Source organism: Zea mays, chromosome 9 (genome assembly GCF_902167145.1).
Source record: "Zea mays cultivar B73 chromosome 9, Zm-B73-REFERENCE-NAM-5.0, whole genome shotgun sequence".
NCBI classification, from domain to species: Eukaryota; Viridiplantae; Streptophyta; class Magnoliopsida; order Poales; family Poaceae; genus Zea; species Zea mays.
In genome coordinates this window covers 37,128,595-37,143,565 of record NC_050104.1, presented here as the reverse complement: position 1 = coordinate 37,143,565, position 14,971 = coordinate 37,128,595, and positions in this window count along the sequence as shown.

The following is a 14,971-nucleotide window of genomic DNA, read 5'->3' as shown; positions in this document are numbered from 1 at the left end:
TCTATTTTTATTAAGAAACATATGGTCTACATATTCTTTTAATTTTCTATTTAATATGGCTATACTTAAATATCTATAACGAACCTTGTTAAATTAAAAACATGATATCTATTAAAAGACCATTTTAAACTAGAAACAAATTATCTAATCCATCAGTAAAAAACTTATGTTTATCAACATAACCATTATTTTCTTTATTAAGAAAGTATGAACGTCTAATTAGGTTATTTTAACATTATTATGAAATTCTATCCTTTTGTTTTCTCCTTTCTTTCTAAAAGAAAGTATCACTAATAATAATCAGACATAAATCATCTAATAACCTATAATGTTTATATTGCCATGAATTCTATACCATTTATTAATTCCATGTTAAGAAAAGCTTCTATTATTTATTAAAATAAACTTATGATTATAATCTTCCAAATAATTTCCAACATTCCTTGTGAACAAAATTAACTATATAAAAAAATACCTATCTAGTGTTTTTATCACCATCATGTGTCTATCTATTCTCGTCATACTTCTTTCTAATCTAATATTTTAAAAGTCACCGTAAATAACATGAATAATCACGGTGCACTAAATTATCGCATACATCTACCAAAAATCCATAGCGCACATACATGTGAATTTCGAATCACAACATGCTCATATTACAACACAATAATTATAGAATTCACAAACTGAATCAAAAAGTAATTTTGAAAATACATAAAATTCTTTTGGGTCGTCTTCAACCTTGCGACGAACGGTGGACGGGCTTGGGCGTGCGTCTATGCGAAGGTTTGGCACGACGGGTAGCGTAGCTCCGGCGAGCTCCACGGGCTACGGGGCTCCGGCGACGGCATGGGCGAGCAAGGAGTGTGAGAGAGGGGCGAGCTCGGGTAGGGAGGAGGGAGAGAGGAGCTCGGTCGTATTTATAGAGGGAGGAAGGGGAGAGGAGAGGTCGTCGGGGAGACAAAGGGACGACCGGGGTGCTTCAAGGCGCCATTGATGGCGTCGGTTTCATTCCATGTTGTCAATGGAGAGAGGGGGTAATGGGGGAGGGAGTAACGACTGCTTTGAAGTTCCAATAACGCAGAGGAAGACGAACGGCGCGGCTGGGCCTCCGGTGCTCGGGTTCCTGGCGCGGTCGGGGCCTAGCGGTGTCCTGGTCGTGGTGCTCCTGGCGGCTGGAGGCGCTGGCGCGGCACTTGGGCGCGGTTGCAGGGCTGGGCGCGGGGTGCGGGTCGCCTGGCGCGGTCCTGCGGGCGTCGCGTGGTCGGCGGGTGGCGCGGGCTGGGAGGATGTTGGGCCCCTAGTGGGCCTTAGGGTTTTCTTCTTCTTTTTTTTTCTTTTCTAATTTCAAAATATATTTTTAAATAACCCTAAAACCATAATAATTATACCAAAATTATTTATAAATAAAATATTTTTTGGACTAATAATTATTATATTATTTATTTGAATTTTCATTTAAGAAGAAATGATATTAAATATCCAAAAATCAATCATGAGCATTCAAAAATCATTCCAAATACAAATAAATAACAAACACTTAAAGGAAAATTCATTACCATAATTAACATTAATAAACTAGCTACATTATTTTTATTTAATGGTTTTTATAGTGTTACACGAGGACACCTTCTACCTCCTCCTCGATGTTGACGACATCGTGCTCACGACATCCACTACCAATCTCCTACGGCGCACGATCACCGCCATCCAAAAGGAGTTTGCGATGAAGGACCTGCGACCTCTCCATCACTTCCTTGGCATCACCGCCGAACGTCGGCCTCAGGGTCTCTTCCTGCACCAGCGCCAGTACGCTATCGACATTCTGGAACGGGCTGGCATGTTCGACTGCAAGCCCTGCTCCACGCCAGTCGACACGCAAGCGAAGCTCTGTGAGGACGACGGCCCCCGGTCACCGACACGACGTCTTACCGGAGCTTGACAGACGCGCTCCAGTACCTCACCTTCTTCCGGCACGATATCGTCTATGCCATCCAGCAGGTGTGCCTCCATATGCACACCCCACGGGAGACCCATCTCACCGCTCTCAAGCGGATCCTGCGCTACCTTCGCGGCTCCCTCGATTACGACCTCCTCCTCCGACCATCCTCGATGTCGGAGCTTGTGGTCTACACCGACGCTGACTGGGCCGGCTGCCCCGACACGCGTTGGTCCACCTCCGCTATGCCGTGTTCCTGGGCGCCAACCTCGTCTCCTAGGCCGCCAAGCGACAACACATTGTGTCCCACTCCAACACAGAGGCCGAGTACTGCGCTGTGGCTAACAGAGTGGCTGAGGCCTCCTGCATGTGCCTGCTCCTCCACGAGCTCCATAGCCCCCTTCTGAAAGGGAAATGTGCCCTTGGGCCATTTCTAAGTATTTTGGTGATTGAGTGCCAACACAAGTGCTTTAATGTGAATCTATGCCTATGGATGAACAAAGTGCAAATCACAAGTAAAGGTATGTTTCTAAGCCTTAGTACATTGGTTTTGTGTACTAATATATTTGTCTAAGTGTTAGAAACAGAGAGAAGAAGAAAAGGAGAATGTTGGCTGTGTACAGCCAACAGGCTGTTTCGGTCTGGGGCACCGGACTGTCCGGTAGTGCACCGGACAGTGTCCGGTGCGCCAGGCCGCCTCGGCCGAAGAGGCCGCTCTCGGGTTTTTCTCCGGCGACTTCGGCTAAAATTCACCGGACTGTCCGGTGTGCACCGGACTGTCCGGTGAGCCAACGGTCGGCCACGCCAACGGTCGGCCGCGCGATCGGCGCGCGACACGTGGCCGAGCCAACGGTCGGAAGGAAGCACCGGACTGTCCGGTGTGCACCGGACTGTCCGGTGCGCCAGATCTGCAACGGTCTGCAACGGTCGGCTGCGCCTATTATGGAAACAAATCGGGCACCGGACAGTGTCCGGTGTGCACCGGACTGTCCGGTGCGCCCGACGACAGAAGGCAAGGATAGCCTTCCAGATGTGTTCTCAACGGCTCCTAGCTGCCTTGGGGCTATAAAAGGGACCCCTAGGCGCATGGAGGAGCACACAAAGCATTCCTACAACTCTTCTAAGCACCAAGACATCAATCTCACGCATTCGTTTCATTGTGATAGCATATAGAGCTCTTGTGGAGTTGTGAACTCTTTGTGTTGCGTTGCGAGCTCTTGTTGCGACTTGTGTGCGTGTTGTTGCTCTGATTTTTGAGTCTTGTGTGCGTTGCTCATTCCCACCTTACTCCGTATTTCTTTGTGAACTCAATTGTAAGGGCGAGAGACTCCAAGTTGTGGAGATTCCTCGCAAACGGGAAAAGATCAAAGGAAAGAAAAACACCGTGGTATTCAAGTTGATCATTGGATCACTTGAGAGGAGTTGAGTGCAACTCTCGTCCGTTGGGACGCCACAACGTGGAAGTAGGCAAGTTTTGTACTTGGCCGAACCACGGGATAAATCTCTGTGTCTTCTCTGTGATTGTCATTTTGTGCAAGATCTCCTCCTTAGTCACTTGGCAACTATTGTGCTAACCTCTAACAAGTTTTTGTGGCTATAAGTTAAGATTTTACAGGATCACCTATTCACCCCCCCTCTAGGTGCTCTCAATTGGTATCAGAGCCGTTCTCTTCACAAAGGGACTTACCGCCCGAAGAGATGGATCCTAAGGGGAAGGGAATCGTGATCAACGACAAAGAGAAGGAATCCCTCGTCAACGAGCCAAAAGACGACAAGCCTACCGACTCCGGCTCGGGGCATAGACGGAAGGAAGGGAAGAAGAAGAAGACAAGGCGCATCAAGGAGATCATCTACTACGACGATAGTGATGAGTCTACTTCTTCCCAAAAGGATGATGACAACGACTACAAAAAGACGGTCAATTCGAACTTTTCATTTGATTATTCTCGTATTCAACATAGTTCGAATTCGCATTTGCTTTCCATTCCTCTTGGCAAACCCCCACACTTTGATGGGGAGGACTACGGATTTTGGAGTCACAAAATGCGTAGTCACTTATTCTCTCTCCATCCAAGCATATGGGAGACTGTGGAGAATGGAATGAAATTTGATAGCTCGGATAGTCCTATGCTTATAAATGAACAAATTCATAGAAATGCACAAGCTACTACTGTTCTCTTAGCATCTTTGTGCAGGGAAGAGTACAATAAGGTGAGCGGCTTGGACAATGCCAAGCAGATATGGGACACCCTCAAGATCTCTCACGAGGGGAACGACATCACCATGCTCACCAAGATGGAGTTGGTGGAGGGCGAGCTTGGATGATTCGCCATGATAAGGGGAGAGGAGCCAACTCAAACTTACAACCGGCTCAAGACCCTTATCAACAAAATAAGGAGCTACGGAAGCACGCGTTGGACGGACCACGACGTCGTCCGCCTACTACTCAGGTCCTTTACCATTCTTGATCCTCATCTCGTGAACAATATTCGTGAGAATCCCAGGTACACGATGATGACGCCCGAGGAAGTACTTGGAAAATTCGTGAGCGGGCGAATGATGATCAAGGAAGCAAGATACGTCGACGATGCGTTGAACGGTCCACTCCACGAGCCTCAACCCATTGCTCTCAAGGCATCGAGAAGCAAGGAGGCACTACCAAGCAAGGTGGCGCAAATTGAGGCGGCCGGGCTTAATGATGAAGAAATGGCTCTCATCATTAAGCGCTTCAAGACGGCGTTAAGGGGTCGCAAGGAGCATCCCAACAAGACCAAGACGAAGGGGAAGCGCTCATGCTTCAAGTGTGGTAAGATTGGTCACTTTATCGCTAATTGTCCCGATAATGATAGTGACCAGGAAAAGAAGAGTGGAAAATGGGAAAAGAAGAAGAATTACAAGAAGGCAAAGGGCGAGGCTCATATTGGAAAGGAGTGGGATTCGGATTGCTCCTCGTCCGACTCCGACAACGAAGGACTCGCCGCCACCGCCTTCAACAAGTCATCCCTCTTCCCCAACGAGCATCACACTTGCCTCATGGCAAGGGAAAAGAAGGTAACCACTCGTAATGCTAATACTTATGATTCTTCCAGTGATGATGAATCTAGTGAGGATGAAGTAGATTATTCATGTTTATTCAAGGGCTTAGATAGATCTAAGATAGACAAAATTAATGAATTAATTGATGCCTTGAATGAAAAGAATATACTTTTAGAAAAGCAAGAGGATTTGTTGTATGAAGAACATGATAAGTTTGTAAAGGCTCAAAAATCCCTTGCATTAGAAATTAAGAGGAATGAAATGCTTGCTTGTGAAGTGTCAACATGCCATGATTCTATTTCTAATTTAAAAAGCATAAATGATGATTTAAATGCTAAACTAGTAGAAGCAAATAAATCCAACTCTTGTGTTGAATATGTTGAAGTTTGCACTAGGTGTAAGGATATTGATATTAATGCTTGTAGCGAACACTTAGTTTCAATTTCAAAATTGAATGATGAATTAGCTAGTCTTAATGCTCAACTTAAGACTAGCAAGAGTAATTTTGATAAACTAAAATTTGCTAGGGATGCCTACACGGTTGGTAGACACCCCTCAATTAAGGATGGGCTTGGCTTCAAGAGGGAAGCCAAGAACTTAACAAGCCATAAGACTCCTATCTCCACCAAGGAGAAAGGGAAAGCTCCTATGGCTACTAATGCTAAAAGGAACCATGCCTTTTTATATCATGATAGGAGATATTCTAGAAATGCTTTTAGAAGTCATGATGTTTTTGGTTCACATGCTTATGACTCTTATGCTATGACTGCTTCTAGTTCTCATGTTATGCCTGGTAGAAATGTGCTTAGAAGAAATGTTGTTCATCAAATGCCTAGGAGAAATGTTGTTTATAATGCTCCTAGGAAAGTAGTGAATGAACCTTCTACAATTTACTGTGCTTTAAATGCTTCCTTTGCTATTTGTAGAAAGGATAAGAAAATTGTTGCTAGGAAGTTAGGGGCAAAATGCAAGGGAGACAAAACTTGCATTTGGGTCCCTAAGGATATTTGCACTAACCTTGTAGGACCCAACAAGAGTTGGGTACCTAAGACCCAAGCCTAAATTTGCCTTGCAGGTTTATGCATCCGGGGGTTCAAGCTGGATTATTGATAGCGGATGCACAAACCATATGACGGGGGAGAAGAAGATGTTCACCTCCTACGTCAAGAATAAGGATTCCCAAGATTCAATCATATTCGGTGATGGGAATCAAGGCAAGGTAAAAGGGTTAGGTAAAATTGCAATTTCTAATGAGCACTCTATCTCTAATGTGTTTTTAGTAGAGTCTCTTGGTTATAATTTGCTATCTGTTAGTCAATTATGCAACATGGGGTATAACTGTCTATTTACAAATGTAGATGTGTCTGTCTTTAGAAGAAGTGATGGTTCACTAGCTTTTAAGGGTGTATTAGACGGCAAACTTTATTTAGTTGATTTTGCAAAAGAAGAGGCCGGTCTAGATGCATGCTTAATAGCTAAGACTAGCATGGGCTGGCTGTGGCATCGCCGCTTAGCACATGTGGGGATGAAGAACCTTCACAAACTTCTAAAGGGAGAACACGTGATAGGTCTAACTAATGTTCAATTCGAAAAAGATAGACCTTGTGCAGCTTGTCAAGCAGGGAAACAGGTGGGAGGCTCTCATCACACCAAAAATGTGATGACAACATCAAGACCCTTGGAGATGCTGCATATGGACCTTTTTGGACCCGTCGCCTATCTGAGCATAGGAGGAAGTAAGTATGGTTTAGTTATTGTTGATGACTTTTCCCGCTTCACTTGGGTGTTCTTTTTGCAGGAAAAGTCCGAAACCCAAGGGACCCTCAAACGCTTCCTCAGGAGAGCTCAAAATGAGTTTGAGCTAAAGGTGAAGAAGATAAGGAGCGACAACGGGTCCGAGTTCAAGAACCTTCAAGTGGAGGAGTTCCTTGAAGAAGAAGGGATCAAGCACGAGTTCTCCGCTCCCTACACACCACAGCAAAATGGTGTGGTAGAGAGAAAGAACAGGACGCTCATCGACATGGCAAGGACGATGCTAGGAGAGTTCAAGACCCCCGAGTGCTTTTGGACGGAAGCCGTTAACACTGCTTGCCACGCCATCAACAGGGTCTACCTTCATCGTCTCCTCAAGAAGACGTCGTATGAGCTACTAACCGGTAACAAACCTAATGTATCGTACTTTCGTGTATTTGGGAGTAAATGCTACATTCTAGTGAAGAAGGGTAGAAATTCTAAGTTTGCTCCCAAAGCTGTAGAAGGGTTTTTGTTAGGTTATGACTCAAATACAAAGGCGTATAGAGTCTTCAACAAATCATCGGGTTTGGTTGAAGTCTCTAGCGACGTTGTATTTGATGAGACTAATGGCTCTCCAAGAGAGCAAGTTTTTGATTGTGATGATGTAGATGAAGAAGATGTTCCGACGGCCGCTATACGGACCATGGCGATTGGAGAAGTACGGCCACAGGAACAAGATGAACGAGATCAACCTTCTTCCTCAACAATGGTGCATCCCCCAACCGAAGATGACGAACAGGTACCTCAAGTGGAGGCGCTTGATCAAGGGGGAGCACAAGATGATCATGTGATGGAGGAAGAAGCGCAACCGGCACCTCCAACCCAAGTTCGAGCGATGATTCAAAGGGATCATCCCGTCGACCAAATTCTGGGTGACATTAGCAAGGGAGTAACTACTCGATCTCGATTAGTTAATTTTTGTGAGCATTACTCTTTTGTCTCTTCTATTGAGCCTTTCAGGGTAGAGGAGGCCCTGCTAGATCCGGACTGGGTGTTGGCCATGCAGGAGGAGCTCAACAACTTCAAGAGAAATGAAGTTTGGACGCTGGTGCCTCGTCCGAAGCAAAATGTTGTGGGAACCAAGTGGGTGTTCCGCAACAAACAAGACGAGCACGGGGTGGTGACGAGAAACAAGGCTCGACTTGTGGCAAAAGGTTATGCCCAAGTCGCAGGTTTGGACTTTGAGGAGACTTTTGCTCCTGTGGCTAGGCTAGAGTCAATTCGTATCTTGCTAGCATATGCCGCTCACCATTCTTTCAGGTTGTACCAAATGGATGTGAAGAGCGCTTTCCTCAACGGGCCAATCAAGGAGGAGGTGTACGTAGAGCAACCCCCTGGCTTCGAGGATGAACGGTACCCCGACCATGTGTGTAAGCTCTCTAAGGCGCTCTATGGACTTAAGCAAGCCCCAAGAGCATGGTATGAATGCCTTAGAGACTTTCTACTTGCTAATGCTTTCAAGGTTGGGAAAGCCGATCCAACTCTTTTTACAAAGACATGTGATGGTGATTTGTTTGTGTGCCAAATTTATGTCGATGACATAATATTTGGTTCTACTAACCAAAAGTCTTGTGAAGAGTTTAGCAGGGTGATGACGCAGAAATTCGAGATGTCGATGATGGGCGAGTTGAACTACTTCCTTGGGTTCCAAGTGAAGCAACTCAAGGACGGCACCTTCATCTCCCAAACGAAGTACACGCAAGATCTGCTAAAGCGGTTTGGGATGAAGGACGCCAAGCCCGCCAAGACTCCGATGGGGACCGACGGACACACCGACCTCAACAAAGGAGGTAAGTCCGTTGATCAAAAAGCATACCGGTCAATGATAGGATCTTTGCTTTACTTATGTGCTAGTAGACCGGATATTATGCTTAGCGTATGCATGTGTGCTAGATTTCAATCCGATCCTAAGGAGTGTCACTTAGTGGCGGTAAAGCGAATTCTTAGATATTTGGTTGCTACGCCTTGCTTCGGGCTCTGGTATCCAAAGGGGTCTACCTTTGACTTAGTTGGATACTCAGATTCCGACTATGCTGGATGTAAGGTCGATAGGAAGAGTACATCGGGGACGTGCCAATTCTTAGGAAGGTCCCTGGTGTCATGGAACTCTAAGAAACAAACATCCGTTGCCCTATCCACCGCTGAGGCCGAGTACGTTGCCGCAGGACAATGTTGCGCGCAACTACTTTGGATGAGGCAAACCCTCAGGGACTTTGGCTACAATCTGAGCAAAGTCCCACTCCTATGTGATAATGAGAGTGCTATCCGCATGGCGGAAAATCCTGTTGAACACAGCCGCACAAAGCACATAGACATCCGGCATCACTTTCTGAGAGACCACCAGCAAAAGGGGGATATCGAAGTGTTTCATGTTAGCACCGAGAACCAGCTAGCCGATATCTTCACTAAGCCTCTAGATGAGAAGACCTTTTGCAGGTTGCGTAGTGAGCTAAATGTCTTAGATTCGCGGAACTTGGATTGAATTGTAGCATACATGTGTTTATGCATTTGATCAGGTTCATTCTGCATTTTGTTGCTTATTGTGGTGCTCAAGTTGTACAAACACTCCCTGGACCTCACAAGTCCGTTGCAAAGTGATGCACATGTTTAGGGGGAGATGTGTTACAACTTGACCCTTTGAGACTAACCATTTGCTTGAGTGTGCTTGATTTAGTCTCGAAGGAGAATTGAAAGGGAAAAGGTGGACTTGGACCATGAAAGACTTCCACTGCACTCCGATGAGAGGGTAACTAATTCCAAGTTCATCTCATGAACTCTTATTGCCATTTGCTCTTAATTGAAGATTTTGGTGAGGCAATGGGGTTAAAAGAGGCCAAGATTGATTCCGTTTTGGTGCTTGATGCCAAAGGGGGAGAAAATAAAGGCCAAAGCAATAAATGGATCAGCTACCACTTGAGAGATTTTGAAAATAGTAGAATAGAGTTTTTGTTGTGTCAAAAGCTTTTATTGTCTCTATTGTCAAAAGTTGGTTTCTTGTGGGGAGAAGTGTTGATTATTGTCAAAAGTTGGTTTCTTGTGGGGAGAAGTGTTGATTATGGGAAATAGGGGGAGTTTTTGAAATCTTTGATCAATCTCTTTTGGAATGACTCTCTTTATGCCTCAACATGTGTGTTTGACATAGAAATAGAGATTTGAGTTTGATTTGCAAAAACAAACCAAGTGGTGGCAAAGGATGATCCATATATGCCAAAATTGAATCAAAACCAATTTGAGTTTTCATTTGAAGTGATTTTGTACTTGTTCTAGTTGCTTTATGTTGTGTTGGCATAAATCACCAAAAAGGGGGAGATTGAAAGGGAAATGTGCCCTTGGGCCATTTCTAAGTATTTTGGTGATTGAGTGCCAACACAAGTGCTTTAATGTGAATCTATGCCTATGGATGAACAAAGTGCAAATCACAAGTAAAGGTATGTTTCTAAGCCTTAGTACATTGGTTTTGTGTACTAATATATTTGTCTAAGTGTTAGAAACAGAGAGAAGAAGAAAAGGAGAATGTTGGCTGTGTACAGCCAACAGGCTGTTTCGGTCTGGGGCACCGGACTGTCCGGTGGTGCACCGGACAGTGTCCGGTGCGCCAGGCCGCCTCGGCCGAAGAGGCCGCTCTCGGGTTTTTCTCCGGCGACTTCGGCTAAAATTCACCGGACTGTCCGGTGTGCACCGGACTGTCCGGTGAGCCAACGGTCGGCCACGCCAACGGTCGGCCGCGCGATCGGCGCGCGACACGTGGCCGAGCCAACGGTCGGAAGGAAGCACCGGACTGTCCGGTGTGCACCGGACTGTCCGGTGCGCCAGATCTGCAACGGTCTGCAACGGTCGGCTGCGCCTATTATGGAAACAAATCGGGCACCGGACAGTGTCCGGTGTGCACTGGACTGTCCGGTGCGCCCGACGACAGAAGGCAAGGATAGCCTTCCAGATGTGTTCTCAACGGCTCCTAGCTGCCTTGGGGCTATAAAAGGGACCCCTAGGCGCATGGAGGAGCACACAAAGCATTCCTACAACTCTTCTAAGCACCAAGACATCAATCTCACGCATTCGTTTCATTGTGATAGCATATAGAGCTCTTGTGGAGTTGTGAACTCTTTGTGTTGCGTTGCGAGCTCTTGTTGCGACTTGTGTGCGTGTTGTTGCTCTGATTTTTGAGTCTTGTGTGCGTTGCTCATTCCCACCTTACTCCGTATTTCTTTGTGAACTCAATTGTAAGGGCGAGAGACTCCAAGTTGTGGAGATTCCTCGCAAACGGGAAAAGATCAAAGGAAAGAAAAACACCGTGGTATTCAAGTTGATCATTGGATCACTTGAGAGGAGTTGAGTGCAACTCTCGTCCGTTGGGACGCCACAACGTGGAAGTAGGCAAGTTTTGTACTTGGCCGAACCACGGGATAAATCTCTGTGTCTTCTCTGTGATTGTCATTTTGTGCAAGATCTCCTCCTTAGTCACTTGGCAACTATTGTGCTAACCTCTAACAAGTTTTTGTGGCTATAAGTTAAGATTTTACAGGATCACCTATTCACCCCCCCTCTAGGTGCTCTCACCTTCAGCGTGCCACCCTCGTCTACTGCGACAACGTCAGCGCTGTCTACCTCTCCACCAATCCCGTACAGCATCAGCACACGAAACATGTGGAGATCAACCTGCATTTCGTCCGGGAGCGGGTCGCTGCAGGCGACGTTCGGGTCCTCAGCGTCCCCACCACGCTGCAGTTCGCCGACATCTTCATTAAGGAATTACCAACGAGTGTATTGCTAGAATTTCGGTCCAGTATCAACGTTTGTACAAGATAGAGTTGCAATTGCGGGGTTGTTAGAATTGTATTAAGGTTTAGGAGTCTTCCCTGTGTATTTTACCTTCTCGTCCCTCTGTAATGGACCAGGCCCAACACCAAGTCTATTAATACATATCACCATCCTATTTATGGTTAGGGTTATAGATGTCCAAATGGGCGGGCCGTGCCGGCGCGACCCGAGCACGGCTAGGCCCGGCACGGATTAGGACCGTGCCGGCCCGGCCCGGATTAGCTAGCGGGCCGTGCCGTGCTGGCCCACGGGCCCCAAGCGAGGCCCAAGCACGACCCACTAGCCTAATAATCATGTCGGGCCAGCCCACGGCCCGACGGGCCTAACGGGCCCATAATAATATATGATGTTTAAATGATAAAAATATACTAAAAGTATGCATTTTTAGGGTTTAAACCATATTTATTAGCTCTAAACATTTATTTACACCCACAACCAACAAAACACATGTTTTTTGTGTTTAATACTCTATATACAAATATAGTATATGTATTTATATGGAAAAATAGAAAAAATAAAATCGGGCCATGTCGGGCCTAGCCCGTCGTGCCACGCCTTCGGCCCAGACACGTCCCGGTGACCGGGCTGGGCCGGCACGGGCCCGGTTCACTACGTGCCGTGCCGTGTTCGTGCCGGGCCAAACCCGTGCTGGGTTTCGGGCCGCCCGGCAAGTCCGGTCCATTTGGACATCTATAGTTAGGGTTTCCAATAGTAAGGGGTAACAGACTTATGAATTAAAATCACTTCATAAAATTGTTTAGCTGGTAGACCAGATTCTAATTTAACAAATGTTTCCATAACAAAATCATATAAATGAAATATTATTAAAAAATATTTTAATGAATAACAAGTTAAATATAATTTATTTAATTTATTTTACTTAAAATAATTAATTAAACACAAAGTTCAGGCAAAAATTAGAATAACGTGAAACCCGTTAGGGTGTGTTTGGAATCAAAGTATTTTAAAACTATGGTTTTGAAATACTATGATTTTAAGATTTAATGACATAACTATAATATTTTACATCACTTTAAATAATACATATTTGGAGACAAAGTTTCCCAAATCATGGTATTTAGTATATATGTGCAATGCTAGTCATAGACAAAAACTTTGGGTTAGAGTGGAGTTTCAAATACTCAAAAATGCCATGGTATCTACAAAATCATGGTATTCAAAACAATGTTTTTTTACAATGTAGCAAACATCACTTGGCAAAAAATACTATGGTATTCTCTAATAACATGGTTTACCTTAAAACTCTAAAAATACTTTGCTTCCAAACACCCAATTAGGGCTAGTTTGTGAACCCTATTTTTCATGAGATTTTCATTTCTAAGAAAAATTATTTCATTTTCTTTTGGTAAAATATAAATCACTTGGAAAAATGGTGTTCACAGACTCGCCCATAACAATTGTTTGTCCTCGCTATACGTAATTTTTTTTAGAATTTAGGGTTTGAAAAATTATGTGTGCACGCTATACATTGATGATAAGATGAACCATAGTGATTTACGCTAGATACATATATTTAAATGAGGAACACAATAAGAAAGTTTGAAATGTTTCTCACCATACCTGTTTGAAGTGAATCTACTGATTCTCGCATGAATCACGAGTGTTTTTGCCAAACTGAAAAGCGCCCAGCCCAGGCAACAGCAGCCCATAGCCTGTGTGTCTACTGTCCCGATTTTTTTTTTTGCTTTTTGACCATTATTTCGACGAAAACTTATATTTAGACTCATAGATAACTTATTTTAAGTTTTAAACCTCATACTCGTTGCTATAGATTATGACGCCGAACTAACACGCTTCGGCGCCGAGCTTTGTGCCACCACGCTGGCTCACAATGGCTGACATGACATCCACGTGACTTAATCTCGACGTCATAGATCTTGACGCTAAGTTCGGAGAAAATATCTCCTGCCGCGCTCTCTCTCTTCTTCTCTCTGTCTCATAGTTGTCTCCCAGCCACGCCGTCTTCCTCCTCGCCGCGCTGCGTTGGCCGTCCGCCTCCACCTCGTCCGCCGGCCGGCCCAGCTTCCACGTCGCCGGCCACCTCCACCTCCGCCTCCACCTGACGAACTAAACCAGCGAAACAAAGCACTGGTTCTTTTGCAGGTATACATGGTTCTGCTTCTGCTGTGCAACTCATACGCATGGTAAAAACAACCCCCGATAAAAACACCCTTTCAGTGAATCCGCTTAGCTAGCTAGGTTAATCATTTAGTCGCACTTTAATTTCTACTTGGAGTGCTGCATGCATGTTTTTCTAGAGAAGCTAGCTAGCTCATTATCAAGGAAGAGACAAATATGATTGCATAAGGCACCTGAATAATCATCCAGCACACATGCATGCCACCAAATCAACTAATGATGCTACTGTACGAGCACACAGCACGCGCACCTTTTACACTAGGGATCGTATCCAGTGCACAAGGGCCACGCCGTGCACAAATGCACAAAACGAAACCTGGTCGTCCGTCTCCCATCCAACGGCCGTCGTAAATATGCAGATGAACCCTCCCGCAGTCTCCGTAGCTTGCCGAGTCTGTTTTGTGAAAAAAACCCCGCGCCGTCATGTCGTTGGATGGAAAATGGACGGCCAGATTTCGTTTTGTGCATTTGTGCACGGCGTGGCCCTTGTGCACTGGATACGATCCCTTTACACTATTGGGAGCTGCTGACGATTGACGCTCAGTATTCGCACTCAGCTCGCTCAAGCTAGGCGCGATGAATTATGGCGCCGAGCTCAGCCACGTGAGCGCCATGTTAGACTCTCTCGCCAGCAGAGCGCGTATCTCGGCGTCAAAATCTGTGACACCGAGATGTGTTATCTCGGCGCCACGGTCTATGACGTCGAACAAAGAGTCTAAAATAAGATTAAATTATTTAAAGGTCTAAATATTTTTTAAACAAATGACTAAAATATAAAAAATTCGGTCCGCTGTCTACCACCACACCTAGAGATGTCAATGGGGACCCGATACCCGCTAACCTGTGGAGAATTCCCTATTAGGGTACGGGTATGAGACGAAAATTGTCCTCATGGGTATGGATATTGGAAAAAATCTTCACCCATTGGGTAAACGGGTATGGGTTTGGGAAGCAATAATTTGAACCCGATTACCCATGGGTATTTCATACGTGTACACCTGTCGTGTTTGTATGAATGAGTTGAGGCCGAACCGGCCACCAAGCCCAGCACGACAGCGCACCAGGCCCCAGGTTCTAGCCCAACAAGGCAGCTAGCAGACTAGTAAAAAACAAAACCCTAAAATAACCAGCCATATGCTATGCCCTGCCCAGACGACGGTGATAATCATGGATTCTCAGGCGCCAACGAACTCAGATGGTGACTAAGGAAGGTGAGAAAACTCC